The sequence below is a fragment of the Bemisia tabaci genome, chromosome 9, assembly GCF_918797505.1.
Source record: "Bemisia tabaci chromosome 9, PGI_BMITA_v3".
NCBI lineage: Eukaryota > Metazoa > Arthropoda > Insecta > Hemiptera > Aleyrodidae > Bemisia > Bemisia tabaci.
In genome coordinates, this window is record NC_092801.1 from 40,769,584 (window position 1) to 40,797,563 (window position 27,980).

Here is a 27,980-nt window from a genome sequence, read left to right on the forward strand (position 1 = left end):
TCCAGTGCCAATGCCGTCTGATTAGTGAAATTATTAATTCATTAAAAAACCGAGCATTAAATTATTCTAATCAACTCAAAAGTCCACTTCAACCAAACCCCAACAAAACATTGTGCCGCATGAAAACAGACCTAATTATGTTCCTGCACTCTGTTTCTTCGTCTAGTGTTGTCTTCGGTCAGAATCTTCCTCTCGCACTAAGACATCTTGTCACCCCGAGACCAAGACACAGAAATCGGTAGAAAATGGAAGTTGTAATTACCTGAAACAATGAAAAAGAAAAAACAAATTAAATCCTCCCATTTCCTCTTCATCAAGGCGACGTATACACAGGGAAAACATTTTCGGAGCATCTGAGCAAGAAAGCAATGTACTACGGCAGTTGAATCGCTATCTCCTCTCATTTTACACTGATGTTTATTAAAATAAAACGTACTTCGATGTGGCATTATGCTTGATAACGTCAGAATCATGAATAAGATTCGATTCTTTGATTTTGAAAATATAGTTTCGACTTTTCTATTTTTTTCATGTACGAGGAGGAGAAAGACATTTGACAGAAGTCGTAGATGCCCGTGGTCGCTTGTGATTGATGCCAGATGACATCATTCGGTTCGGCGCGAAATCTGAGCGTTTTAAATTTGCGGAAAAGTTGCGCAATTCGATCTGCGTATTCCTCGGTTTCTGAGTTCGGCGCACATACTAGGAGGCCCTGAATTCAGCTTCACCCTACCTGAGGTACCTCAACAAATTCGTCCGTCGTTGGTGATATTCACACTCTGATCTATTCACTCAGAGTACGGCGCGAAATTCGCGCTGGATTTTTTTTTCACGTCGGCTATTCACTCAGAGTAAATAATTGATTTTTAACAGTGTCATTAACATCCTGAAGAATGAACGGGTTAGTTGCGCTGGTCAAAGAATCGTGTTTGGACGCACAATTCTTGTAGACCATCTAAAAATAATGAGATCCGTCCAAACAGAATCTCTCTAATTATTCAAAGCGCAATATCTCGGTTGATATCCAAATTAGAAAGTTGCTGTTTGAACAGATCAGATTACTTTTAGCTGATCTACAAGAATCAAGCATCAAAACAAGATTCTATACAGGGTGTCTACTAAAACAGGCTGGCCATAAAGCAGTACTTTTATTTACAGTACATTCTCAAGGAATTAAGTAGCATAGTGTCAACGATCATTGAGTCAAAAAACAGTTTTTCCAAGTTTTTGTTGACACCATGATCATCCAAAAATAAACAATTCTGACTCTTATGAAAAATGATCACGGTGTCAACGATCACGACGTCAACGAAACTTAAAACTTGCCTCAATAACATCTTTCAAATTTCAAGTCTTGGTTTTTCTTGTGCTATTACTCTAACCTGACCTAACCTTACCCAACTTCGCCTTACAAGACCTACCCCACTTTCTCAGAGCTTAACTTTCCCCGACCTTACCCCACATAACTTTAACCTTACCTACTTAATCTAACCGTACATGTCCCGACCTAAACTAACCTTATCCAACTGTACGTGACCCAGATTTTTCCTGTACACTTGATTTTTTAATTTTACTCATAAGGAAGATATGTTTCTGTTTGTTGACACCGTGATCGTTGACACCATGCTCAGGGCCCATTTTTGCGTTTCACTGCCTAAGCACGACGTCAACAATCGTTGACTCCATGATCAGATTTTTGGTTTGTTGACACCATGATCGTTGCCACCATGCAACGTTACCAAAAATTCAGAGCTTTTTCAGTACCTTCATAGGACGAAATTCTAAAAAATTCAGAAAAATGAAAAAAATTTCGGACCTCTTGCCGAATTTCCTAACTTTCTCAGTACTTCCGGACCGCCCTAAAATAATCAGTACTATTTCCGGACTTGTACACACCCTGTTCTGTAACCAGCGCAACTGGCCCAATCGCAAGTGAAAGCTCTGGATAGACGATCAAATTCCGAACCAATTCCAATCAAAGTAGACATGCTAATGACTGATGGTCACCATCTACCATTAAATTTTGACACCATTTTGTTTATAGTAAGATCAGAATGGAGTGGCGTCATTCATCATTTCCTGCTACAGGAAACGTTTCTGCCAAGTTTTCATTTTAAAATTAAGCAAATTAATGAGTTCAAGACTGATAACTCCCGACACTTTGATGGTAATTGGTTCGGGAATTTGATCGTCTATCGCGACCTGAAGATTCGCGTTCATGGTTTAGCGACTCATTCTTGACATTCAAGGAATTTGCAGATGGAAGCTGCGGAGCAGTTTCTGACGGCCCTTGACGCTCAGGAACAGAGCGGACTTTGCGCGACTCTCAAGCCGGGGGCCGGAGAGGCGTGCCGCCAGGCCTTCGCCAAACTGGACATGAGCGGATACAACGTCTGTCCCAATTGGAGCGCGGCTGGGTGTTACCTCGTTTCGAACCCCAACACTTCGACTCAGATTTACAAATGCGCAGCCTACGTTCCGAACCCTCCTTCGGTAGCCTACTCGTCTTCGGGAGCCTACGCGCCTTCGGGGGCCTACAGAACCTTCGAGGACTGCGCACCGGACCTCCCAAAGGAGTCCGCAGTCGTCCCCGCCCCCGCCTCAGCCCCCGCCCCTGCCCCCGCCTCTACCCCCGCCCCTGCCCCCGCCGCCTACACCGGCGGCGGGTACAGCTTTATGAGCGGCTGCCCGTGGGGCGCCCAAACCTCGGGCGAAGGGACACAGGACTCCAGGAAGAGACCATGGGGTTGGAGTCGTCTCACATCCTCTGATATAACCAAGTCTAATCCCGGACCTCGATATTCTGGTCAAACTCCAAGATCCTCAGGTTATTCATTTTCACCTTCATTAGACTACTTCGTGCAAAGACGGACTTGCAGGCTGCATAGACATACCGTCCGTTCCGGGCTACATAGACATACCGTCCGTTCCGGGCTCAGAGTCCGGAAGCTTCTGGTGCCGAAGCCGTAGTTTCGACTGCTCCGCGCTCAGGAGCTGTGGCAACGGGTGCTACACCCGAAACTTTCGGCCTCTTGACCCGGAGCGAGCGGTACGTCTACATAAATATATAGCCTGCGAGTACGGCTTCTGCAGCCCGAGTATTTTTCTTTATAGTGCACATATCAGTCGCCCGTACAAAGAGGTTCTCCTAACGTGCAATGACAATGTATACCTTCCTTACACAGTTATAAATTTCCGTGCTTTTAATTACTTGAGTGAAATTGATAGATAAAGCTATAGACAAAGGAGATATGGAGGGATTCCATTGATGGAAACGGATGGTTGCAATGGACAAAGGAGGTAGGTAATAGACCCAGTAACGACAACCCATGAGGGACCCGATGGTTAGTCCATCATTTTCTCCCTTAGTCTAGCTATGGGAGCCACCCATTTCAACCAATAGGATAGCTCCATACTCCCTATGTCTTCTCTGTCTGTCGCCTTGTCTATCAATTTCAATAATCGGCCCGCAGTCCTCTCAAGCCTCCCTTCTGCAAGTGGTTCAGGTCAAAGTCGAGGGCAATCATCTGCGATCCCGGCGGTCAGTCGAAGTGGGTCTGGAGTTGGCGTGTTAGGGATTGCAAGATTCGGTATTCCAAGCCTCTCTGATGCGGGTGGTCAGGGACAAGGAGAAGGAAAAGGAGAAGGACAAGGACAAGGACAAGGAAAAGGACAAGCACAAGGAAAAGGAAAAGGAAAAGGAAAAGGAAAAGCACAAGAACAAGGAAAAGGAAAAGGAAAAGCACAAGAACAAGGAAAAGGAAAAGCACAAGAACAAGGAAAAGGAAAAGCACAAGTTCAGAGTCAAGGACAAGGACAAGGACTAGGACAAGGACAAGGACAAGGACAAGGACAAGGACAAGGACAAGGACAAGGACAAGGACAAGGACTAGGACAAGGACAAGGACTAGGACAAGGTCACGGTAATCTTGTTAGTATAGTGACTTGTGTTATTGTTACCCGGTTTTAGGGACTTGATGCACTAAAAATTGTGCAAGAGCTCTCGGGTCCACCCAAATGGAGGTCCTGCAAGAGCACGGTGGTTTCGACTGGACTTACCGGAGAAATTTTGCTAAAAAAACAGTAATCATGCTGGGTTAATTTGTTTGTAATTAACCCCCCATTCCCCGGAAGTAAAAGAACTGATATTTATTGTTTCTAATGGAGGGATTGTGGCAAAAACCGCACGATGGTGGTCGTTTAGCTTTGCGTGGGGGTGGATTTGTAAAACCAGCAGGCTGCTTATTAAAATTGATACCCAAAACGGGAAGATCTCCAATTCTCTCCTCTTGGAATTTCCCAATGGACCACTAGACAAGGTATACGAATTTAAGCAATCTGATACATGTTTCCTAACCAGAATTGTACGTAGAACACGATTCGCACAACAAAAATTACTGAACCCAACTCCTAACTACGATATTAACGTTTCTATTTCAATTGGTTACGAGGAATTTGAACTGCCCGCTCACAGGAAACTCAAAGCTCTACGTGAATCAAATCGCGCACTACAACGGTTTCAGCAAGCTTCTCAATCGAGGAATGTTCATTTCCCACCATGTGTTGTTCAAACTATTAGTGCTATAGCTGAGCCAAAGCATCAAGATTGAGGTTGCAAGATTGTTATATCACTGAAACCGTCATGATAACGTTTAGCGCGCGATGTGAATCACGCAGACAATTGAGTTTTCATGAGCGGGTGGTTTGAATTCACGCACCAGGAACCATTGAATATCTTCGTAAGGAGTTGATTTCGGTAATTTTTGTTGTGCTCATGGTGTTCTGCGTGAAATTTTTGTTACAAAACATGTATCAGAATGCTGAAATTCGTACCTTGTCTGGTAGTCCATTGTTTCCAGATAAAAATTTACATTGTTTAAATGGGAGAATTCGCAACTTTACCACGCAACATAAAAAAACCTGCGTCATATTTTCCAAATCTGAATAAAGCGGGCTCATCTAGGGGCGATTGCCTGTCGACAGCTGCAAAAGTCATGAAAGTTGGCCCGGTAGAACACTGGAACTAATCGTTACAGGATAGGACGTTTCGGAGCTTACAGTATAGATAAGCCATTTTCCTTTCGTCATAATTCATATTTCCACTGTGGCAAGCATCTGCAAGAAACCCGTTAGATGATCCCACGGTACAATGCCGGGAATAATATGGTATATCATTGGTTTAGTATTTTAGCGTTTTTGAATATGGACTGCATTTTGAAATATGGGACCACCACTTCTGCCTCGTTTTAGAAACAATACAAGTGCATGTCATTTGTTTCCTCACGCACATGCGTGATTTGATAGATGAAGCGGAAAGGGACTTATTAATGCTGAAAGGATACTGCGTGCGAGGGTTAGCGTGCGGCATGGCTTCTTAAAGCATAAATACGTCCTGCAGGCTGATTATTGAAATTGATAGACAAAGCAATAGACAAAGAAGACAAAAAGGAGTTGGAGAGATCCTATTGGTGGAAGCGGGTGGTTGCAATCGACAAAGGAGGTAGGTAATAGACTAACTAACGGCAACCCACGAGAGACCCGACAGTTAGTCTATCATTTTCCCCCTTAATCTATGAGAACCACCCATTTCAACCAATAGGATTGCTTCATACCCCCTATGCCTTTTTTGTCTAAAGCTTTGTCCATCAATTTCAATAATCGGCCCGCAGATGCAGTTCCTTATTGCAAAATGTGGCCCGTTTATGGGACACAGTGATCGAAATACACAGGCTGTTCAGAACGCGCCTACCTCGATGGTTCTTTAATTCAAATCCGAAACTAGCAAGAGACTTGATCTTGGTTTTATTTTAGATAATAGCTCGAAAGCTATCGATTGAGGCGAAGATCAACTCCTTTGGTCAGAGATAGACGATAAGTTACGACATTTTGAGTTAAAAAAAAAGGGGAACCCCCTGCGGTTTCCAGAGATCATCCTCTCCTGTTTTTTCACGATCTGTCGATAGTTAAGAATTGATATTCAGAAAATCGATCTATACACCTGAATCAATTTGACTTGAATCGATTTTATCCCAAAAATCCGCAGCCCTTCAGCTCACGATACAATTGTAAGAGTTTTAAGTTGCCGAGCACTCCCGTTCACAAGTTCACAGATGTCGCAGCCCATAAAATTGCGAAATGAATTATGTTTCCAGGGGTTCCGGAAAGGACCCCATCATGGCGGATAATCGAAAAAGTGGGCGACCGATTCAAGTGTCCCGTTCCCGGATGCGGGAAGCTGTACACCACTGAAAGGATTGCAAGGGACCACATACCATCCCACGAAGGAGAGGCAACCTGTGCGCTATGCAAGAGATCTTATTATTCAAAGGAACAACTTGCGCAACACATGAGAACGGACCATAGTACATGTGAGACTCTCGAATTTTACATCAAATGCAATCACTCATCACTTGGACCAAGTTGACCGAGACGCAACAAGTCGCATTTTTTTTCTTCTTCTTCTTTTTTTTTCCACTTCAAATATCCCACGATAGTACGGTGGCTTAGCGCCAAAAAAGGGCCAAATGCTGCAAATCGTGATTCAGTTTTGCCACTTTGGGAGGTCAAACTAGATGACATTTTAAGCGTTTTGAGTCGAAAAGGCATTTCCAAAATGGTGGCAAGAGCCAAGATGGCGGCCATTCAAATGGCGGCCGGCGCGAACTTTGAGCCGCTATAGATCGAGATCCACTGAACCGATTTAATTTTTCTTTTTCTTGTTTGAAAGATAATTTTAAAGTAAATATAAAAAAATTACAAAATTTTTGATTTTGACAATATACAGGGTCTTTTTTTCACAAAAACCGGGTTTCGCGTGTGGGAAAAAAGCTTGTAATTCGCATAACTTTCAAAATCACATTAATAAGGTCTCTTTAAATACTCCCCATGTAAAGAGCGTCTTTTAAGCTTTCCAACGATATATTACATGATAGGTCTATAATTTAAGGCTTCCGCCCCATTGCGATCCGCGCGGCGGCGGTACAGCGCAGGCCTGCATAAATTAGTCCACGGGCATATGTTGAAAAGAAGCATCCCATGAAATAGTAAATGGAGTAAGTGTGGAAAAGGGCCTAATCTCTTCTATTTGATGCGTAGAAAATAATTTTGATGTTGTCAAGCTCAATTTTGCGTCCAACCCCTCCAATTCAAGATGGCGGCCAAAATGGGGGCTCGGGGGTTGAAGATGTTGGAATTTGTTTTTGATGTCGTGCATGGGGTCGATCACTGTGTAATTTTGGTCGTAGAATCCGAATTTGTGGTCCAAAATTGTCTCCGGCTCAAAGGGATGCCCAAAATCCAATATGGCCGCCAAAATTTCCACGATAGGGTCAAATCTCCGAGAGTTGCGTTAAAGTGCCGAGTAGGATATCTTTCATAGGGTTTTTTGGGTCGTAGATTTCGCCGGTGAGGTCAAAATTTCGCTACGAGTTTATTGAAGCCCAAAAATTTCAATATGGCGGCCAAATGACTGCCGTTGCGGGGTGAAATATTTTGTTGAGGCTCGTATCGTCGAGTGAGGTGTCCCTGCATGGGTTTTTTGGATCGTAAATTCCACAAATGAGGTCCAAATACCCAAACAGACCCATGAAAGTTCTCTATGAACCAAAATGGTGACCAACATGGCTGCCGCTCAGATAGTGAGAACGGTAAAGAAGTTACCTTTCATGCGATGATTAATTTTCGTGTATGTTTTGTACTCCGTTGATTCCGGATGTAGTCCAGAATGTCAAGAAAATAAGTGATGCGGATACGCATACCACGTAATTTGCAACGCTTATGAGATTTCTTAGCCCACACTTCCGTTTGGAGAAAATTTATTACTTACATCATACTCAGAAAATTTTGCAGTCATGGAAACGGCAAAAAAGTAAAATGTTCGGGGGAAAATCCTGCGACTCATCATGGAATTGTCTGTTCAGTTGATTGCAGGAATGCTACACGTCTCTTGACAATTTCATACACTGTGTATTTTGAATGAAATTTTTGCAAATTCATCACACGGAACAAAATCTTTGATGTTTATGGGTATATCATATAGTCTATGGGTACGACACATCCTCTCTTTCACACAATGCAAACGTTATTTTTCCGTGTTGTGCTCAAAAAGTGGGTAAACGTTTTTCGGTGCATATGATAGGGTGGACACCTACTTTTTACTTTTGACTGTTTACACCAGTTTTGGTTTACCTTATTGTTCTCTAACATTAAGAATGTTGCAGGAGTCGAAATGTCCGACATATGCGTTTGAAGGGGAGGAGGATACACTTTCGAAAAATTTAATTTCCCCTTGAAGTGCTACCAATGCTGCGCACAGGCATTGGCTGATGGTGGACTTTTTTGTATCGATTTATCTTGAACCTCAGCTTAATTGTAAAATTGTGGTGAGAAACCTGCTCTCCAAAGTTGGAGCCCTCCTTCGTCCTCTGAACTCTCTAAGGGTGACCGAGGGGGCTTTGGGATGACGAAAGCTGCACTCCTCGGGTCAGCTCTCTTTGTCTTCGTGGTCCTGGACTGTGTCCGTCCTAAAATAACCCAAGTAGAAAAAATTCTGACACGTGAGATTTAGGACATCCTGTACATTCGACTGTCAAAGCCGGAAACGGTATCTATTTTCTCCTATCATGCTACGATTTTCTAGAAAATCTTCATTTGGTAGGGAAAAGAGGATATCTTTACCCTGGTAAAAATTGGCTTTAGGATCTATGTTTCCAAATGACGTAGACCTATAGCCGGCTATAAGATTTCTTATAGCATCTATCGACGGCTATACGCAGTTTCTCACAGGATTTGATAGACGATGGCGATAAAGTTATTGCTTGGCAATAAATTGTTTAGCACGGCTGTTTGATTTCCTTCGCTTCCTAAAACCAGCCATACGAATTCTATTGTTTTCTGTAGCCGGATGTAAGAATTTCTATGGAATTTTGAAACTCAGGCTCCTATTGCCAATTTCAGCAGGGTATCCGGGCTCAGCCCTAAGATTCCTCCTAGAGTAACTATATGAGATCCTTGCCTCATACACAGCAATACGTCTATGTAATTGAGGAGCTTTCCGGGAAAAGAGCACATAGAAAAAAATGGTCTTTGAGAAAAATGCATTTGAAGTTTCCATCATTATATTATGGCCACTGACTGTTACTTACGTTTGAAATCGGGAGTCCAAGCTGAGATGTAAGTCATCATCAGTGACCGGAAAGTAATGGTGGAAACTTACGATGCATTTTTCTCATACGCAATTTTTTGCAATGTGCCTTTTTTCCGGAAAGCTTCTCAATTGTTAAGTTAACGTTCCTGCTATTCAATAGGATGAGGCTAATTTATTCATCCTCACAAAAGTATTGTAATAAATTTCGGTCATGTAGATTTAACAGTACCATGAATGCGTAAAGTGTTCTTCAAAGACAGTGTTGAATTAAATTTCATGGTAGACTCAGTGAGATATTCAAATCAATCAAAACTACACATGATTTGTCCTACCGGATATATACAAAATATTCACCCTATTTTCCAGACGGAAAACGAACGATTAAGATTTGTATTCAAAATATTGTATTTGGTCCTTCCATCGAGAAAAGCATCTTCTTGGTAAAAATCAGGAAATACGTTCTTGAGCATGTCCTAGATGTACTACAGACCGCTACCGCTACCACTCCGATGTACTAAGGGACTACATCCGGAATCAACGGAGTACAAAACATACACGAAAATTAATCATCGCATGAAAGGTAACTTCTTTACCGTTCTCACTATCTGAGCGGCAGCCATGTTGGTCACCATTTTGGTTCATAGAGAACTTTCATGGGTCTGTTTGGGTATTTGGACCTCATTTGTGGAATTTACGATCCAAAAAACCCATGCAGGGACACCTCACTCGACGATACGAGCCTCAACAAAATATTTCACCCCGCAACGGCAGTCATTTGGCCGCCATATTGAAATTTTTGGGCTTCAATAAACTTGTAGCGAAATTTTGACCTCACCGGCGAAATCTACGACCCAAAAAACCCTATGAAAGATATCCTACTCGGCACTTTAACGCAACTCTCGGAGATTTGACCCTATCGTGGAAATTTTGGCGGCCATATTGGATTTTGGGCATCCCTTTGAGCCGGAGACAATTTTGGACCACAAATTCGGATTCTACGACCAAAATTACACAGTGATCGACCCCATGCACGACATCAAAAACAAATTCCAACATCTTCAACCCCCGAGCCCCCATTTTGGCCGCCATCTTGAATTGGAGGGGTTGGACGCAAAATTGAGCTTGACAACATCAAAATTATTTTTCTACGCATCAAATAGAAGAGATTAGGCCTTTTCCACACTTACTCCATTTACTATTTCATGGGATGCTTCTTTTCAACATATGCCCGTGGACTAATTTATGCAGGCCTGCGCTGTACCGCCGCCGCGCGGATCGCAATGGGGCGGAAGCCTTAAATTATAGACCTATCATGTAATATATCGTTGGAAAGCTTAAAAGACGCTCTTTTACATGGGGAGTATTTAAAGAGACCTTATTAATGTGATTTTGAAAGTTATGCGAATTACAAGCTTTTTTCCCACACGCGAAACCCGGTTTTTGTGAAAAAAAGACCCTGTATATTGTCAAAATCAAAAATTTTGTAATTTTTTTATATTTACCTTAAAATTATCTTTCAAACAAGAAAAAGAAAAATTAAATCGGTTCAGTGGATCTCGATCTATAGCGGCTCAAAGTTCGCGCCGGCCGCCATTTTGAATGGCCGCCATCTTGGCTCTTGCCACCATTTTGGAAATGCCTTTTCGACTCAAAACGCTTAAAATGTCATCTAGTTTGACCTCCCAAAGTGGCAAAACTGAATCACAATTTGCAGCGTACTTGCCATAAGCCACCGTACTACGAGAGATAATCTTGCGCTTTACCATCCCTGATGTCTCATTCTTCCGCCGTCCCTAAGTAAGCCAGCCCCAGATAATCGTTGTTTGAGACCATCAAACTCGAGTCACCTGGCCGGTAATCGAACCCGGGATCTCCCCATCACAGAGCAAGCGCTACAACCACTACACCACAGGTGGCCGACAATATTTTTGGTATTTCATTACTTATTTTATTTTTTATTAGTTATTTCTATTTTGGAAAGAAATGAGTCCGGTTGAAAGTTACTTAGAATTCAACGAGCCTTTAAAGTTTCCTAGGTATGTCAAAAATTCAAAGTCAAGGAAAAATATGATAGAAAATGAAAATAGCGTTTAACATTATCTTTATCATTGTGTCTTAAGGAAGAATAAAACTTCAAACCTCTATTTCTCCGTTCAAAGACGTGACTTGGTGGGTTCCTGTTGAACTCGATCCACTAATTAATCATCATCGGATCATTATTATATCATCATCAGATTATCATCATATCATCATCAGATTATATTCTACTCCCATATTAAAGAAAAGACAGGCGTCGAAATAGATCAGGGGTTGTCCATAAAATACGTCACGCATTTTTTTCAATTTTTCGACCCCTCTCTCTCTCTCTCACCGTCCCGTCATACTGCTAGACCCACCCTAAAAGTTACGTCATCCTGAGCGAACCCCCCCCCCCCCTTCCCTTTAAGAAGAAAACGCAGAAAATCGATAAGAGTCAGTAAATATACTTAGTCTGCAGCATTAAGAACATGATTAAAGATTTTAATTGAGTATTAAGTATATGTTGTGTTCTTTTAAAAAGGAAAAGAATTAAGGCCACGATATATTACAAACTGGATAAGTAAACAGCGCAATCTTTATTGTTTCGAGCAAAACTATAATTATTTATTGAAAAATCGAAAAAGAAGAGGGGAAAAAATCCCCCTCTTTCAAGTAAGCTTATTCAGTTATTTTGCCTTCAAGAAAGCTTAAGTCATCCTTGACTTGACACCTTTCTCCCTTTCCGTCACACACCTTCATCCACCGCTAGGCCCCTCATCCCCTTACCCCCTCACACCCACCCCTCTATACGTGGGTCACGTAATTTATGGACGGCCCCCTGTGTTTCTTTTTTCAGGGAAGAGAGGAAAACTCGAACCGGGAAGGACCAAGAAGTATCCTTGCGACAAGTGCAGCAAATCATTCGACAGGGGTTTATGATCTACAAAGACACGAAGCGTTTCACGACGGCAAAACGACATGCGAGTTTTGTAACGATGGGTTCCCTTACTCGTCGTTAATAACTCTCAATAGGCATATTGAGGAAAAACATTCAGACAAATTAATACAGAAAAAACGAGGCCTTTAAGGTGTATGAGTGTTTATTATAGGCCTTATTAAAAAATATAAAAAGGCAAAATTGGGCTCGGTTGAACCATGGTCGAACCCGATATCATTCGACGTAAATTACTTGCTTTAGTTTTTATAACTTGAGTATTTTACATTCAGTAAAACGTTTAAAAAGAAACCTTGCGTTGGACTTTCAATCATTGGAAACTGTGTGTCGAGGCCTTAGCCTTTCAGAACCCCACGTTGACATGTGCCGTCTGAGTTAATATTTTGGCGAAAATGAGTTAAAGCGACTTTGCCGCGTTCTAGGTACAGTACAGTATAAAAACGCAAGCTCATGCTTTAAGTTTTTTCCCAATTCCGCGTCGAAATGAGCGTGGCAATGGCGCTGAGTGGTGTAAAAAACTGCAAATAGCCATACACTTACAAAAATGGCCAAGTTTTTTCTTCGTCCTGTAAAATCGTCAGTTTGTAGATAAGCGGTTTCATTCCTTAGCTTGCATCAGCATGGTCCTTTCAGAGGTCATGCAGGTAGAGGCACTGCATGCGAAAAGGGTACTTCTAGATTGTGGTGTTTCAAAATCTCAGTTGCTAGTTAATCCCTTGGAGAAGAATTTAATGGTAATTTTTCCAGAATTCTCTTCATAGAAAATTGTAGAGTCATGAAGAATATTGAGTAAAATCTTAGTGAAATGGATGCATTCACACTCTTGACTACGAATGAAATATTACAGGAGACTCTGAAACACTGAAACCAAGAAGTGCCCTTTTCGCATCCAGTGCCTCTAGTTCAATGTGGGCTAATGCACGACATTGTTTCGATACATTTTTGCATAAAGTGCCTAAAATATGATAATATACCTGAATTTTTCTGTGATACATCTAAATTTCAGCTGATATTATAGCTTTCTAGCAATGTCGCTAGAAATCCAATTCCATTTCAAATGGAAAAACATCGCGCCGACAAATTTCGTGACTTCAAAAGATGAATTGACCGTTTGTCCTTCCACCCATCCACATTAGTCTCTGTACTCTCCGGTCAGCATTACAGCCGTGCTATGGAAAAAACGCCGTTTGAACCTTCAGGCGTTGCGAGATTTCCTTTGATAACACAAGAATTTCCTGGTGAATTTATGAATATTTCTCTTCCGATTTTTCAGTTAATTTTGTTGGCAATATCGCCTAAAGTTCCCGAAAATTACAAGGAATAATATTCATAACTTTTCTCGGAAATAAACATTTAAATACAGGAAATTCGGCAACTCTTGAATGTTCGTAAGGCGGTCTTCCTTAGCACGGCAGATAAGTTGTAAGAAGCGACTACGTATCCCGATTATGCTCGTAATATCTTCGCTGTTCCAAGCGAATATGATCGCCGTTTTCCCCAAAAAGAAACAAATGGTCGTGACGCCAAGCGTCCGGCAATTCCGGCATACAATAGCTTCGCCATGGTTGAAATCATGAGTTGTCGTTTCATATGGAGTCATAAGCCTCAGGCTAAATAGAAACGTTACTTTTATCACAGTATAATTTTGAGCCTTTTATTTCGATAAAAAAAGCTGTTGTGAGTTTTTTTAATCTCGTAAATGCGTTTCTCGCTAAAATTTACTTAAAAAACACCTCGTGGTGTTAGTAAAATCGTATTTTTCTAAGAGGGGCTTCCTAAACAGGGTGTCTAGTTTTTTTTCATTATGGGTCCTGATTTTTCCTGATTGATCAAATCCTGACTTTTTGCGGAGAAACATTAAAATTTCTGCATGAGCGTATGCGAAAGCAGTCCGATCGGACGACCGACTTTTCTCAAATCCTAATTTTACGACCGACTTTTCTTCATATCTTGATGAAATCGGGATTAAATCCTGTTAGAATCGGGAAAATCCTGATGCTAGACACCCTCCTGAGAGAGACATTTAAACAGTTTTGTTAAGAGTCAATTTTTAACGTTTACGAGTTTTTAAACAGCTTTTTTAGAAGGAAATTAAATGTTGCTGCTACTAGGGCTGACTTAATGTATGAACGACTCCCTATACATGAAATTTTTACAGAGCGATATGACAAGGTGGAACGCGGCCGAGAACAGCGCGATGACCGTTCCGTCCGTCGAAGGTGCCGACAGCCCAAGTTCGCAAAACGGATAAAAAGTTACACGAGGCGGAGCTTGGAAAGTTGCTCCGAGAGCTACTCCATCATTCCGACTCAATAAAAAATTACCGCGGCTTCTCCGAATGACGAGAAACCCTCTCAGCGCCGTTCTTTCCGGCTCCAGCGCCCGCTCAAAATTTTCGACGAGACGAATAAGTGGCAATTCTCGAATGGGTCTTTCCATGTCAATAATTCAACGAAGAATATTTTCGACTATTTTTGATCTTCATGAAATTTCGCCCACTTGATGACCTTGCTAAGAAACTACCAAGGGCAACTTTTTAGGCCCCTATGTCGACAGGGACCGGAGATACAGGGTGGTCAGATTTCACCAAAAATTTGGAATTTTCAGACTGCGCTAACTTTAAAATTCCAAATTTCTTGTAAAATTTGACCACCCTTTATCTCCGGTCTCTGTCGATGTAGGGGTCTAAAAATTTGTGCGTGGTAGTTTCTATGCAAGGTCATCATCAAGAGGGCAAAATTTCATGAGGATCAAAAATAGTCGAAAATATTCTTCGTTGAATTGACATGGAATGACCCGAATGCTGAAAACTCCGAGATTCTTCCATGTAAGTAAATAATCGATTCTACCTTAACCAGACAGCTTCATGCGAAATCGATATTAATAATGGATTTAAATTGAGGGAAACCATCTTTCGAAAATTGTCACTGCAATCAAAGAAAAGTAAATCTAACATCAAGAGAACCCTTACTTTAGGGTGCTTTAGAGAGAGAAAAAAAAATTCCGTCTCGGATTTAGGTCCCTATAGAAATTCTGGAAGATGGGGGGAAAAGAAAAAAACTGAGAAAAATACTGGGTCGAAGGAGCCAGGGCGCACCCCTCCTTTGGACGAGAAAAAAAAATAATTTCGTACTTCCACTTTTGGACAATTTTAAGACACGTTGTATGTTTGGAATATCGACTCCCGTATGAAAATATAAAATACAAAATTCCACGGCAGAGCACAGCAGAACTTGGACACGATCGGATTGTTTTTAGTTGCACACTTTCCTTACAAAAGGAAGAAAGACCGTCGATTTTTTTTTTTTTTTTACCTCCCACGGACTTGAATCCATGGAAAAACGCGGAAATTCGTCGTTTTTTGGCGTGTAAGTAGAGAGAGGCGCCCATTCCCTAAAAATAATCCAATCGTCCCCAACTTTGGTGCAATTCTGCTTTGGAATTCTGTCTTTTAAATTTTTTACTGGGAGCCGATATTCCGAATACACAAAGTAGGTTCAAATTTGTGTGTTCGAATTGTCCGAAAGCGAAAGTGCGAAATATCTCGACGTCTGCAGTCTAAAAAAAGAGGGGGGGGGGGGAGCTAAAAATTAACGGATCGGCACGAAATTTTTCTCAGCTCTATTCTAATCCCATCACCTATCTGCCAGAGTTTTTACTGGGAACCAAAATCCGAGATGGAAATTTGTTTACCATTTTTCTACCCCGGCGTAAAAACGTTGTCGCGACGAGGCGTAAAGGATCACTGACGATCGAAATTTTTCCATTCGAAGCAATTGCGGGCTTAAAATATAGATCAATAGGTAGATTCTTGAATCGCAAAGAACGCCACGCGCTCCGGCTCCGCTGTGGCTCCGGCTCACAGTGGCTCGAGTCAATAAGAGAGGTCGGACAAAATTTGGAAACTTCAAACGCTTATTACTCCGTTTATACAAAACGTTGGGGTTCTGAAATTGGTTCCATTGGCTTTCTCGTGAAATTCTCTTCTAGAGAGACCCCTTGAAATTTAAAATGTGACGAAATGAGCATCAACACTTGCGGTTTTAGTTAAAAAATGCATGCTCGATCTCTCTAATTGACTCGATCCACTGTGCGGCTTAAGAAGGAGGAAAAAGAGAAGCAACTTTCGACATGACGCGAGGGAGTCATCCTGTGACGAGAAAAAAAGTTACTTGACGTCTTTCGAGATAAAGTCGTTGAGTCAATTCCAGCCTTCACAATTTCCACTTAAAACTTTTCCGTAGCGCAGTGCAGATGGGTTCATCGTTGCGTGCAAGATTGAATTGGTCACTCATAAGAGTATCCAAACCCACAGGCGCACAGTGGATCCAGTCGATTACAGAGGTCGCACATGAAATTTTCGACTAAAACTGCAATTTTGGTGTTCACTGGAAAAAAACACATTGGATCTAGAGTCCAGACTCTTAACAACATCGACAAAAAAAACGTTCTTGATTCAATCAAATTTAAGCTTAAATCAAGAACCAAGCCTCTTAATTTGAGCGGATTTCCTTTTGATTTAAGCTTAAACCTGCGTGAATCAAGAGTCCTTTTTCTTGTCAATGTTTTCAAGAGTCTGGACTCTACATCCAATGTGTTTTTTTTTTCCAGTCTTCAGTGCTTCACACTTTACATCTCAAAGGGTACTTCAATTGGAAAATTTCACGAGAAAACCAATAGAACCACTATTAGAACCTGCAAATTTTCCATTTTCTGCAAATATCACGGCAAGCGCAGTGAAACGACTATTCGACCACGGGTGTAAGCATGTTGCTGCCAGCCGGATTGAAGGCGCGCCACACTCCAGCAATTACTCGGATCCTGTCCCGTGCGATGTCCCTGGCTGGCGCACCGCTAAAATCGCCGCAAAGGGAGGACTGCACGTCAATATCCTTGACTCTCCGTCCCGTTTTTACCTCATTTTGAGTGAAAGTGTATCCCTGAATTATAACGATTCAGAATCTCGGATCGGGTTTATTGGATTCAATTTTTTAAAGTGAGGTATGAAACGAGCGAAAATATTGCGTCAAAATTTCCGGCGACTGAAGAAAATGCGCGGAAATTCTTTAGAAACTCTGTATTTGCCTTTTGTAACAAGAATGATTAAAAATAAGACATTAGTTGAGGTCTGCAACGTTGCAGTCTGAGCTATATACGCTCTCTTACGCGTGCAGGAATGGATATTTGAACTCATTCACGGCAGGCGCTGTGATACGACTATTCGACCACGGGTGTAAGCATGTTGCTGCCAGCCGGATGGAAGGCGCGCCACACTCCAGCAATTGCTCGGGTCCCGTCCCGTGCGATCTCCCTGGCTGACGCACCGCTAAAATCGCTGCAAAGGGAGGACTGCAAGTCATTATCCTTCACTCTCCGTCCCGTTTTTACCACAATTTGAGTGAAAGTGTATCCCTGAATTGTAACGATTCAGAATCTCGGATCGGGTTTATTAAATTAAATTTTTTAAAATGAGGTATGCAAAGAGCGAAAATATTGCGTCAAAATTTCCGGCGGCTGAGGAAAATGCCCGGAAATTCTTTAGAAAAATTGTATTTGCCTTTCGTAACAAGAATGATTAAAAATAAAACATAAGTTGAGGTCTGCAACGTTGCAGTCTGAGCTATATACGCTCACTTACGCGTGCAGGAATGGATACTTGAACTCATTCACGGCAGGCGCAGTGATACGACTATTCGAACACGGGTGTAAGCATGTTGCTGCCAGCCGGATTGAAGGCGCGCCACACTCCAGCAATTACTCGGGTCCCGTCCCGTGCGATCTCCCTGGCTGGCGCGCTGCTAAAATCGCCGCAAAGGGAGGACTGCACGTCATTATCCTTGACTCTCAGTCCCGTTTTTACCACAATTTGAGTGAAAGTGTATCCCTGAATTGTAACGATTGAGAATCTCGGATCGGGTTTGTTAAATTCATTTTTTTCAAAATGAGGTATGAAACGAGCGAAAACATTGCGTCAAAATTTCCGGCGAGTGAAGAAAATCCGCGGAAATTCTTTCGAAAAACTGTATTTGCTTTCTTGACAAGAATGATTAAAAAAAAGACATTAGTTGAGGTCTGCAACGTTGCAATCGGAGCTAAATACGCTTCCTTACGCGTGCAGGAATGGATATTTGAACTCATTCACGGCAGGCGCAGTGATACGACTGTTCGACCACGGGTGTAAGCATGGTGCTGCCAGCCGGATTGAAGGTTTGCCATGCCGCCCAGCCGACGAGCGAGTCAATTGGATATGATGTAGAAATTGTAAATGCTTGTATCTCCGTGAACATGAAATTTAGAAGCTTAAAAGTGAATCCTTCGGGCTTTTTTTTTGCACTATATGCTTGGGCAAGCACCGTTTATAAATACATTGTGAAGAGAGAAGCATCAAAATTTATTTAAACATGTATAAACGGAGTTGTAAGTGTTTATAGAGTTTTCTAATTTTGTCCAAGCTCTCCTATTGACTCGGTCCACTGTGCGTTGCGTCGCATGAGCGTGGCTCCGAAGTCGCATTTCAAAGTGAAATTAATTCGATGCAAAAACTACGCGAGTGCACAACGACGACGAGCACTCGATTAATTATTCGTCCCATTACCTTCGCCGCACAGTGGAGCGAGTTGATAGCAGAGCTGGGACATGAATTTTTTGGCTAAAATTGCAAAGTTTCATGTTCAAATCGTTACAATTTCAAGCATATGGGGTGTTTCTGGAGAAGTATTTTACAAGAGAGCCAACGGAGTCACTTTCAAAACCTCGAAGTTTTGTAAAGACGGGGTTTTAAGCTTTCAAAGTTTCCAAATATTGTCCGACCTCTCTCATTGACTCGATCCACTGTGCGCCACCCTGTTGCGTAGTCTCAGCGAAAAAACAGGCTGCGAATTAATACACTGCCGTGCTAAGGAAAAACGACGTATGAGCTTTCATACGTTGCCTTTCAATTTAAAAAACACAAATTTTCTCGTAAACTTAAGAATATTTTTCTTTAAATTTTTCCGAGAATTTGGTTTGTATTTTGTTCTAAAGTTCCTGAAAATTTCAAGGATAAATATTCATAACTTGCCTCAAAAATAAACATTTTATCGATGGCAATTTAGCAACTCTCGAATGCTCATGCGGCCTTCTTCCTCCGCACGGTAGATATATCCTCGAGGTTAGAGATCGTCCAGGTTAACCTTTACGCCAGACATTAGATGCAAATTTCACGAAATGAAATTCCATTTTCCATTAAATTCCAACGATTTTTCAAGGGCTGTGTCGGTATGCAACCCGCAAAAATCATCCAAGAACTCGTGAAGAAACTTCGAAATTTTTGTTGAAATATTTTGTTTTTCCTTCAAAATAATAATATCGAGGCGAAAAGCTAAGATTTTCCTTCATTTTCGCGTGATACCACATGCCTGCTCCGGAGTTCGTATGGTTGCGCGCTCGGTGTCCGCTTTGACCAGTGTTAATTCATCATGAAAATGTTTTATGAAAACATACAAAAATTCCGTAAACATATAGAAAATACACGATTTTTCCAGCCGTGTTATGAAAGCATAAGAAATTAAGCGCGACTTATATCTCAGCTTCTATTCCTGCAAATGCGCGATTTTCCTAGCGGTTTTGTAAAGAAGTAAGAAGTTACGCGTTTTGCATCGATATAGCATAACCCGATTTTTCAAGCGGTTTTAAAAAAACGCATTCTTCACCTCAATATCGCGGCATATACGCAATACGTACAGCAATTTTGTAATTTGCTAAATTGTAAAAAAATTGAATATTGCGCCTTATTCTGCTCAATATCATGGCTTTCATAAACGTCAGTAATTTGAGACAGGGGAAATGCCATGATTGGCCTTCATTTCTGCGTGATACCACACACCTACTCCGGAGTTCGAATAGTTGCGCGCTTGATTTTCACATTCGACGATGCGAGCGGAATAGTAAATTAACATTTTTTACGGGTTCTACGTGCGTTCCATGGCGTACTACGTCCATTGCAGAAGTACTTAAAATTTTAATTTTATAAAGGTTCGTGGAATTTGGCATCTCTGCTTAACGCAGAGGCAATTAAATTTAAAAATTCCCGCGCTGTTATTTTCTCTATGCTGTAAAAGCTAGTTGCAGTACTTGCAGTGTGCATTAATTTCATTTTTGGACAGGTGTCTCAGCTACACCGGGACACTACACTTCGAATGTAAAAGAAGATAAAACAGAATTAAATAAAGAATTTAAGAGAAAGAGAAAAGGCATAGAAGAAAGTTGGAGAGAACGAGAAAATAAGGAGAGGAAAAGTAGCTTACTTAAAGGAGAAAGGGCAATACTAAACCATCTCTTAAAAAATAAAAACGGTTAATGTGTGAGGTTTAAGGCATTTTGTCGAAAGTCACGCAGGTATTTAAATAAAGAAAGGAAATATAAAACTCATTTGTATTTGGACCGCGTTAAGCATGAAGGAACCTAGCCACATCAGTCTTTGCCAAATTTAACTGGGCAATTTAATTTCTAACAAAAGAACATCCGTGCGATTTCTTTCGAGAATGTTGGAGGATTTCCCTCGCATAATGAAGAAAATTCACTGTGATTTGCAAACAAAAAATCCGCACAGCCGTTTCCACGTAAAAAACTAAATTGCCCAACTAAATTTGGCAAAAGCTGGTATGGCATGGCTCCTTCCTGCTTAGCGCGGTCCATTTAAAACCCTAGGGGTTTTTGTGCTTTCACATGAAATATTGGAGCAAACGCGTCTCGCTAATTTTGAGGCAAGAGTCAAGGCCGGAAAAAAGTCATTATGCGACGGAAAATTTGGCTGCTACGAGCTCCGAGCGACTCGATTTTTATTCCGGACACGAGTGCGGAGTCGCGAATCTAAAGGGGGTGGAAAAACAGGGGGTGGCTGCGGACGGGGGCGAGGGAGATGCTAAGCGCGTTCGCCTGATTACGGAATCGTAATTTTCCACGTTGTAGTCAAACTTCGTCAATTCACGCGAGTAATGCCGATGAAATTTCCGACGGAATTTAACCGAGCAATCGTTCAACACCGCTCGAAGTCGGGTGAACAATCTCAGCAAGTTCCAACCCTCTGCGACCCGCGATATAGTTACCTTACGGACAAAGTATCGCAAGCCCCACGCGACGTTTAAAAATTTCCACCGCCATTTTGTTTTTTTACAGAGAAACCAAAATTGCAAATTGCTCGGCGAGCATTGAATATCCTAGACAATACTGAGTTTTTCAAACAAGGCCATAATATTTGGAAAAATCCATTTTCTGGGAAAATAGTGCGCAATCATTTAGGACTTCGTCACCTTCCGGTCAAATTTTTAAAGCGTCGTGCAACGTTTAAAAATTTCCGTTGCCATTTTCTTATTTTACAGAGAAATTATTGTTGGTTGAATCTGTTTGAAAATTTCACTGAATTTTATCGGCAGCACGGAAAAAAATCAGTGAAATTTTCGGAAAGCTTCGTTGAGCCACTCTTCGGCCAATTTTTAAACGTCGCGTGGCGCTGGTGACACTTTGGCCGGAAGGTGACGATACGCCAAGAGCCTCATCAGGGTGTCTACTAAAACAGGCTGGCCAAAAATCAGTCATTTACAGTGCTTTTTCAGTACATTCCCAAGATATTCAGTACCTCCTCAACACAATAATTCAGTACTTTTTCAGTGCCTTCATTTGAAAAAATTCGAAAAATTTCAAACATTTAAATTTCTCGCTCAAATTGCGACAAAAATGACCAAAAAATGAAAAAAATTCCGGGCCTTTTTGCGGAATTTCCGCACTTTCTCAGGACTTCCGGGCCGCCCTTACAAAATCAGTACTATTTCCGGACTTATAGACTTCCTGCTCATAGATGATGCTTACTCTCACACGATTCGAAATCATGGATGGTCAATAATGACGAAGGACTTGGAGCTTTCAACATTCAACACCCCGGTAAAATCCCACACTTGGTGCACCCTCTGGCTATTCATACGGCGCTTCAACAACCCTACTTTCGCGAGGAGTCATAAACACCGCACCAACTTGGGGCACAAGTTCAAAAGCACGCGGCGTCACGACGCAAACGGGAAAAAATAGGTCAGGGGGTGCAGGAAGGGGAGGGGTGAGGGTGCAATCGTTATAAATCTACGAAAATCACGACGCCTCCCCCCCCCCTTCTCATCGCCCAGGTTTCGGCCCCTCGACGCTGGGCACAATCAACCGCCCCTGAATCAACACTGGCCCAGGAAACGATAGCGGGAGAGAGCCAGAAAAAAATATATTTAGGTAAACATGAGAGGAGGCCCCGAAATTTTGTCCTTTTCAGGCGGAGTAACCTAACCATATTCCTAAGTTGCGGAATGGGCCTCTTCCAAACTTTCGCTAGAGCAAAAATAACACTGGAAAAAAAAAAAAAAAACTACATTGGATCTAGAGTTCAGACTCTTGAATACATTCACAAGAAAAAGGACTCTTGATTCAATCGGATTTTTGCTTGAATCAAAACGAAATCCGCTGAAATTAAGAGGCTTGGTTCTTGATTTAAGCTAGATTCTGATTGAATCTAGAGTACTTTTTCTTGTCGATGTTTTTAAGAATCTGGACTCTAGATCCAATGTGTTTTTTTTTCCAGTGCTCCTCAGTGCCGTTACATGGGAGGGATCTACTGCAGAATAGAGGTGAAACACTTACGATAAGGTGCATGGCTTCAGATAAACCGAATATACTTCAATCCTTACCTGAAAACAGAATACAGGATGCATATTAGTTATTAGAAACATGTTGAAATCATTATTTTTAAAAAACACAAATTTAAAACAAACTAACTGTCGGTAAGCCTATCATAATACCTATAAGTACCTCCAGTCCTTAAATATAGCTCCTGAATCTATGAAAAATATCTAATAAAATTCCCTGACATTTCCCGGATTTCCCTGACACATTTTGGCGAAATTCCTTACAATTGAAGATGTGACGGATGGTTAAAAATGCATAATTTAAAATAGTTTTCAGACAAAATTTGTTGTTCGAACCCTCAAACCCATTCTTGAAAGCAAATGGAGGTGATTTAACACATTTTCCTTGACATTTTTGTCATTTTCGTAATTTTCCCTGACATTTCCCGGTTTTCCCTGACTGTGGAAACCCTGATTCTAGAAAGCAAATGAAGACGATTTCACACATTTTTTATGACATTTTCGTCGTTTTCCCTGACATTTCCCAGTTTTTCCTGATTGTGGCAACCCTGATTCTGGTGTAAGTATGATATAATTTATTGAAAAATATTTCCACAGTGAAATTGTGGATGAGAACATTGTAAAAATATATCTGGATGAGGGGGAATGCGGCAACTGCGGGAGCAAGCCTGCAAGCCCGTCAATATTAATTCATGCTAATGAGCGGACCCTGGGCGAGTGGAGCAGGGTGCCGGCACCGATGCGATGCCGCCAACACGAAGCCTCATCAAAAATGAGCATGAATATTCTACAATCGAACCATCGAACCACGTCAAGTCTCATCAATTCCAGCTTATGCCCTATATCACCGGCCACCATACCGGTACCACCCGCCGATCCCCACCATGACCAACTACCCCCCCTCCCCTCTCAACAGGGTTGCCACAGAATTTAGAAAATTAAATCCCCTGACATTTCCCTGATTTTCCTGACACATTTTCGAGAATATAGAATTTGCATACAAATTTTTTATTGCTTCATCTGAAAGTGCTTAAGGAGCTGATTTCACAGTATTTTTTATAATTTTCTTTAAATGGGAAATAGTATAGAAATAGATTTAAAAGTGAGAAAATGCACCGCCTAGTGACGTCATCTGGCGGCATTCCCTTTTTAAACACATGTATTTTAGCAGATTAGATCATTTTGTCATATCTTCTCCAATAACTGTTCAATTCATGAACCAATGGTATCATCGTGTTCAGCTCATCAGTAGTGTCCACTTAAACACGAAATTCATCAAATGTCAGACACCTGCAAATTCTCTATTTCCCTGATAACTGAACGTATGCCAGATTGTTAAAAAGACATAGTTAGAAATAGTTCCCAGGCAAAATGTGTTGTTCGAATCGTGAAACCCACTCGAGAAAGCAAATAAAGGTGACTTGACGATTTTTTCCTGACATTTTCCCCGACGTTTCCCGGTATTTCCTGACTGCAGCCACCCTCCCTCCATCACCACAACTCTAACCACTCATCGAGACTATGGCTTGTCCTCGTCAAAAGTCCAGCCTTCTACCTTGTAGGATTTTTTTTTTTTTTTTTTTTTTTTTTTTTTTTTTTTTTTTTTTTTTTTTTTTTTAATTTTTGGCTGTTAGTGATTCTTCATGAAGACGTCGATTCATGACAGAACATACCGACGTTTCGATGTTGCCAAATTTCCCCTCGAAAATTGAACTTTTACGGGGAGAATCTTGGACTTTTTCAAATGAAAATTTGACCGATTATTTTTCTGATCACGAGCAAAAATCGGAACAGTTTTCGACAAAAATTGCAAAGGCATATTTTGGTAAAAAATTGCATTTTTGCAGTCAATTGTGCAACCTTGGGATTTAGTTACGTTCTTCCGTCGTGGAAATTAGCGCAGTGAATTTCTGCTGTGCTGAGGAAGAACGCCGTATGAGCCTTCAGGCATTCCCAAATTTCCTCTGATAAAACACGAATTTACTACGAAAATTCTGAACAATTTATAACTAATTTTTCAAATAATTCTGTTCACAATTTCATTTAGAACATTTGAAAATTTCAAGGTAAGATATGCATAACTTTTCTCAAAATTAAACATTTTACTGGAGGAAATTTGGCAACTCTTGAATGTTCATACGGCGTTTTTCCTGAGCACGGCAGATTTCTAGGAAGGAGTGTTTGACAATTTTGAAAAGTAATTAGTAAATACAATCCCACAAGAGTGCGCATTAATTGAAGTCGAATTCTGCTGATGCTTGGAAATTCCTTGTTGTTGCGTGGATATGCAGTAAATGTGTGATCAGGCTGGCGTAACATTCTCTTTCACTGATTACAACCACACCCACTTCTCCTTTTATTTTGAAAAATCGCTCTCTCGTCCAAGCTGGCCTGTTGGTCTAGTCGTATGATTCTCGCTTAGGGTGCGAGAGGTCCCGGGTTCAATTCCCGGACAGGCCCATAAATTTTATATGAACGCAAATTTTATTATGAGTTGTTTACGCCATTCCGGGAGCTTTTTCGAGAATATAAGGCAAATCTTAGCGTTCAGGGTGTCTACTAGAACAGGATGGCCAAAAATCAGTACTTCCACAGTACTTTTTCAGTACATTCGGGCCCAAGAAATTCAGTGCCTCCTCAACAGAAAAATTCAGTACTTTTTCAGTGCCTCCATAGACGAAATTCGAAAAATTTCAAAATTTTGAATTTCTCGCTCAAATTGCGACAAAATTTAAAAAATTCCGGACCTTCCTGCTAAAATTCCGTACTTTTTCAGTACTTCTGGACCGTCCTTAAAAATCAGTACTATTTCCGGACTTATAGACACCCTGCGTATACATATTTGCTAAAACTCAGTTTCAATTGCCGAATGAGATCACAATGAAGAATTTCGGGTATTTGAAAATTTGATGAATTTTGTTAATGAATGAATGAAGCACAAAAATGTCTTCAGTTTCTGAATCGAACGGTTACATTCGAAAGATCTGTGACCGAATGATCCGATATGCTAGAATACATGTCCTTAAATGAAGGATGCCGTCCTGTGAGTGTGAAATCACAAGGCGGTACAATATCTCACCTTTAGATATATTTTTTTTCGAGTTTCCGCATTAGGAAAAACAATTAAAAATTAAAAGGAGCTCGGATTATAACGCTCTTTTACATGAAACAGTGGATTTTTCGATTTTCGAAGGTTGGACGACTGGACGTAGTTAGGTCGTCGGTCATAATTCAAATACATCAGTGGCGAGGCGTGATGATAGATTATCGATATTTTCCCATTTGAAGCTGTGGTAAAGAATCGATTATTAAGGCGTTCGTTGCGAACACTCTACCTATCGATCCTTTTCCATAGGTTTAAATGGCAGATCAATCGATACATCGGAAAGCACGCCACCCCACGCCACTGAAATACATCATTTTCTCTAAACAGTTTCACATAAATTTGCACGTCAAACGTCCTGGTTGGACGTTTGGTGAGTTATTCCTGCTTTCTTTTTTGAGCATTTGATTCAATGCGAAACGACAAAAATGCGCATATCGGTTGCAGTGTTTGAAAATCTCCACTCCTATTTTCCTTTTTTTAAGGATACTAAACCAACATTTAGACTAGACATTTTCACGGAATATTCTTCGCAAAGCGACGAAAAATCACCGACATTTCAACGAGGAATTGCTATTTGTAGTTTTTCATGTAGAAAATAAAATACGACAGGAAATGCAACGCCGAAACCCGAGGTACACAATTCTGCAGTTCCACCACCATCGATTTGTGCCATACCTGAGAGTGATACCACTATTCGGCCACTTGAGAGCTCGGGTTGCCTACACTTCAAACTGAAGGCGAACCAGCAGTGAGGTAAAGTCAGAGTTACGACGTTCTTTCACCGTTTCTAATATTGCCAGGGTTGCCACAGAATTTAGAAAATTAAATTCCTTGACATATACTTGATGTCCCTGACACATTTTGGTGAAAATCCCTGGCAATTGAAGTTATAGCAGGTGATTAAGAAGATTTAATTGAAAGTAGTTTCCAAGCAAAATTTGTTGTTCGAAACCTCAAACCCACTCGAGAAAGCAAATAAAGGTGATTTAACATATTTTTCCTAACATTTTCGTAATTTTCCCTGACATTTCCCGGTTTTCCCTGACTTTTGAAAATTCCCTGACTGTGGCAACCCTGTATTACGTTTGTGGTCAGGTGTGAAGCCCGCAATTTTTCGATAAAAATAAGTTACACGTGAATGAATTGCTCTGAGAAAATTAGCTCCCGTCCGAAAATTACCGGTCTCGCGGAGCTCGAATGACGATTTAGGTCGCGATTCATTATTAAACACTCGTGAGCCCATTCGATACATCGAACAGGTGAGATTGTATCGATATCGATTGGTTCAACATGTAAACATAGCCTCAGAAGTCAATTTAGAAATCCGAGGGAACGGGTTAATCGGATAAATTTTCGATCCTCACGAGTACTGCATGGCAATGAAAAGTGAAATTGTTAGGAATTTTATCATTTTCAGTTTAATCCTAAAATTTTTGTTTGAGGTTATGTTCTATTGTTTTGAACCAAACGATACATCGGACCACTATCGAATACGGTCAATAAAATTGTTTCGCGCTTCCGAGCGAGACACGGCGGTTGATTTTCCGACGCTTCGCGAACTTTTTATTCCTGCTCTTTTTATCGCGAAGAAAAACTGTCGTTTATGGCTCGGCGAGACGACCCGCAGAAATTTTTAAATTGAGTTATAAAGTCCGAGCTCCGTCTCAAGTACCTTCAAAGAGAGATTATGGACACCTGGGGATACATTTCCCACTTCCTCAGCTATAATAGGCTACTGTGAGGCTGCCTTGACCCCATTGGTGGTGGAGATTCTTGGTCGATGCAGATTGGGCGAATTATCGCGATCGAATTATCTATTTTTTGAGCTGGTTCGAATGCCGAAGAGGCCAAGACTGCTATGCTAAGGAAGAACGCCGTATGAGGCGTCAGACGTTGCCAGGTCTCCTTCGATGAAAACCGAATTTATTAGGAAAATTGTGAATATGTTTCCCAAAAATTTTCAGACAATTTTGCCCGCAATTTAATCTAAAATATCGGAAAATTTCAGGGGAAAACGTGCGTGAATGTCGTCAAAAATGCGTGTTTTATCATCGGAAATTTGAGGACTCTCGAATGCAATGTCACAGTGGCATG

The 27,980-nt window shown here is 41.2% G+C and overlaps 1 protein-coding gene and 1 non-coding gene across 2 annotated transcripts in view; one reads left to right on the top strand and one right to left on the bottom strand.

Annotated features, from left to right (window-relative positions):
• egh (beta-1,4-mannosyltransferase egh) overlaps positions 1–27,980 on the bottom strand; it is a 170,023-nt gene that overhangs the window by 128,470 nt on the left and 13,573 nt on the right. The window lies entirely within an intron of this gene.
• Positions 25,169–25,240, top strand: TRNAP-AGG (transfer RNA proline (anticodon AGG)). The gene has a single exon. It is a non-coding gene; the product is annotated as a tRNA-Pro (tRNA).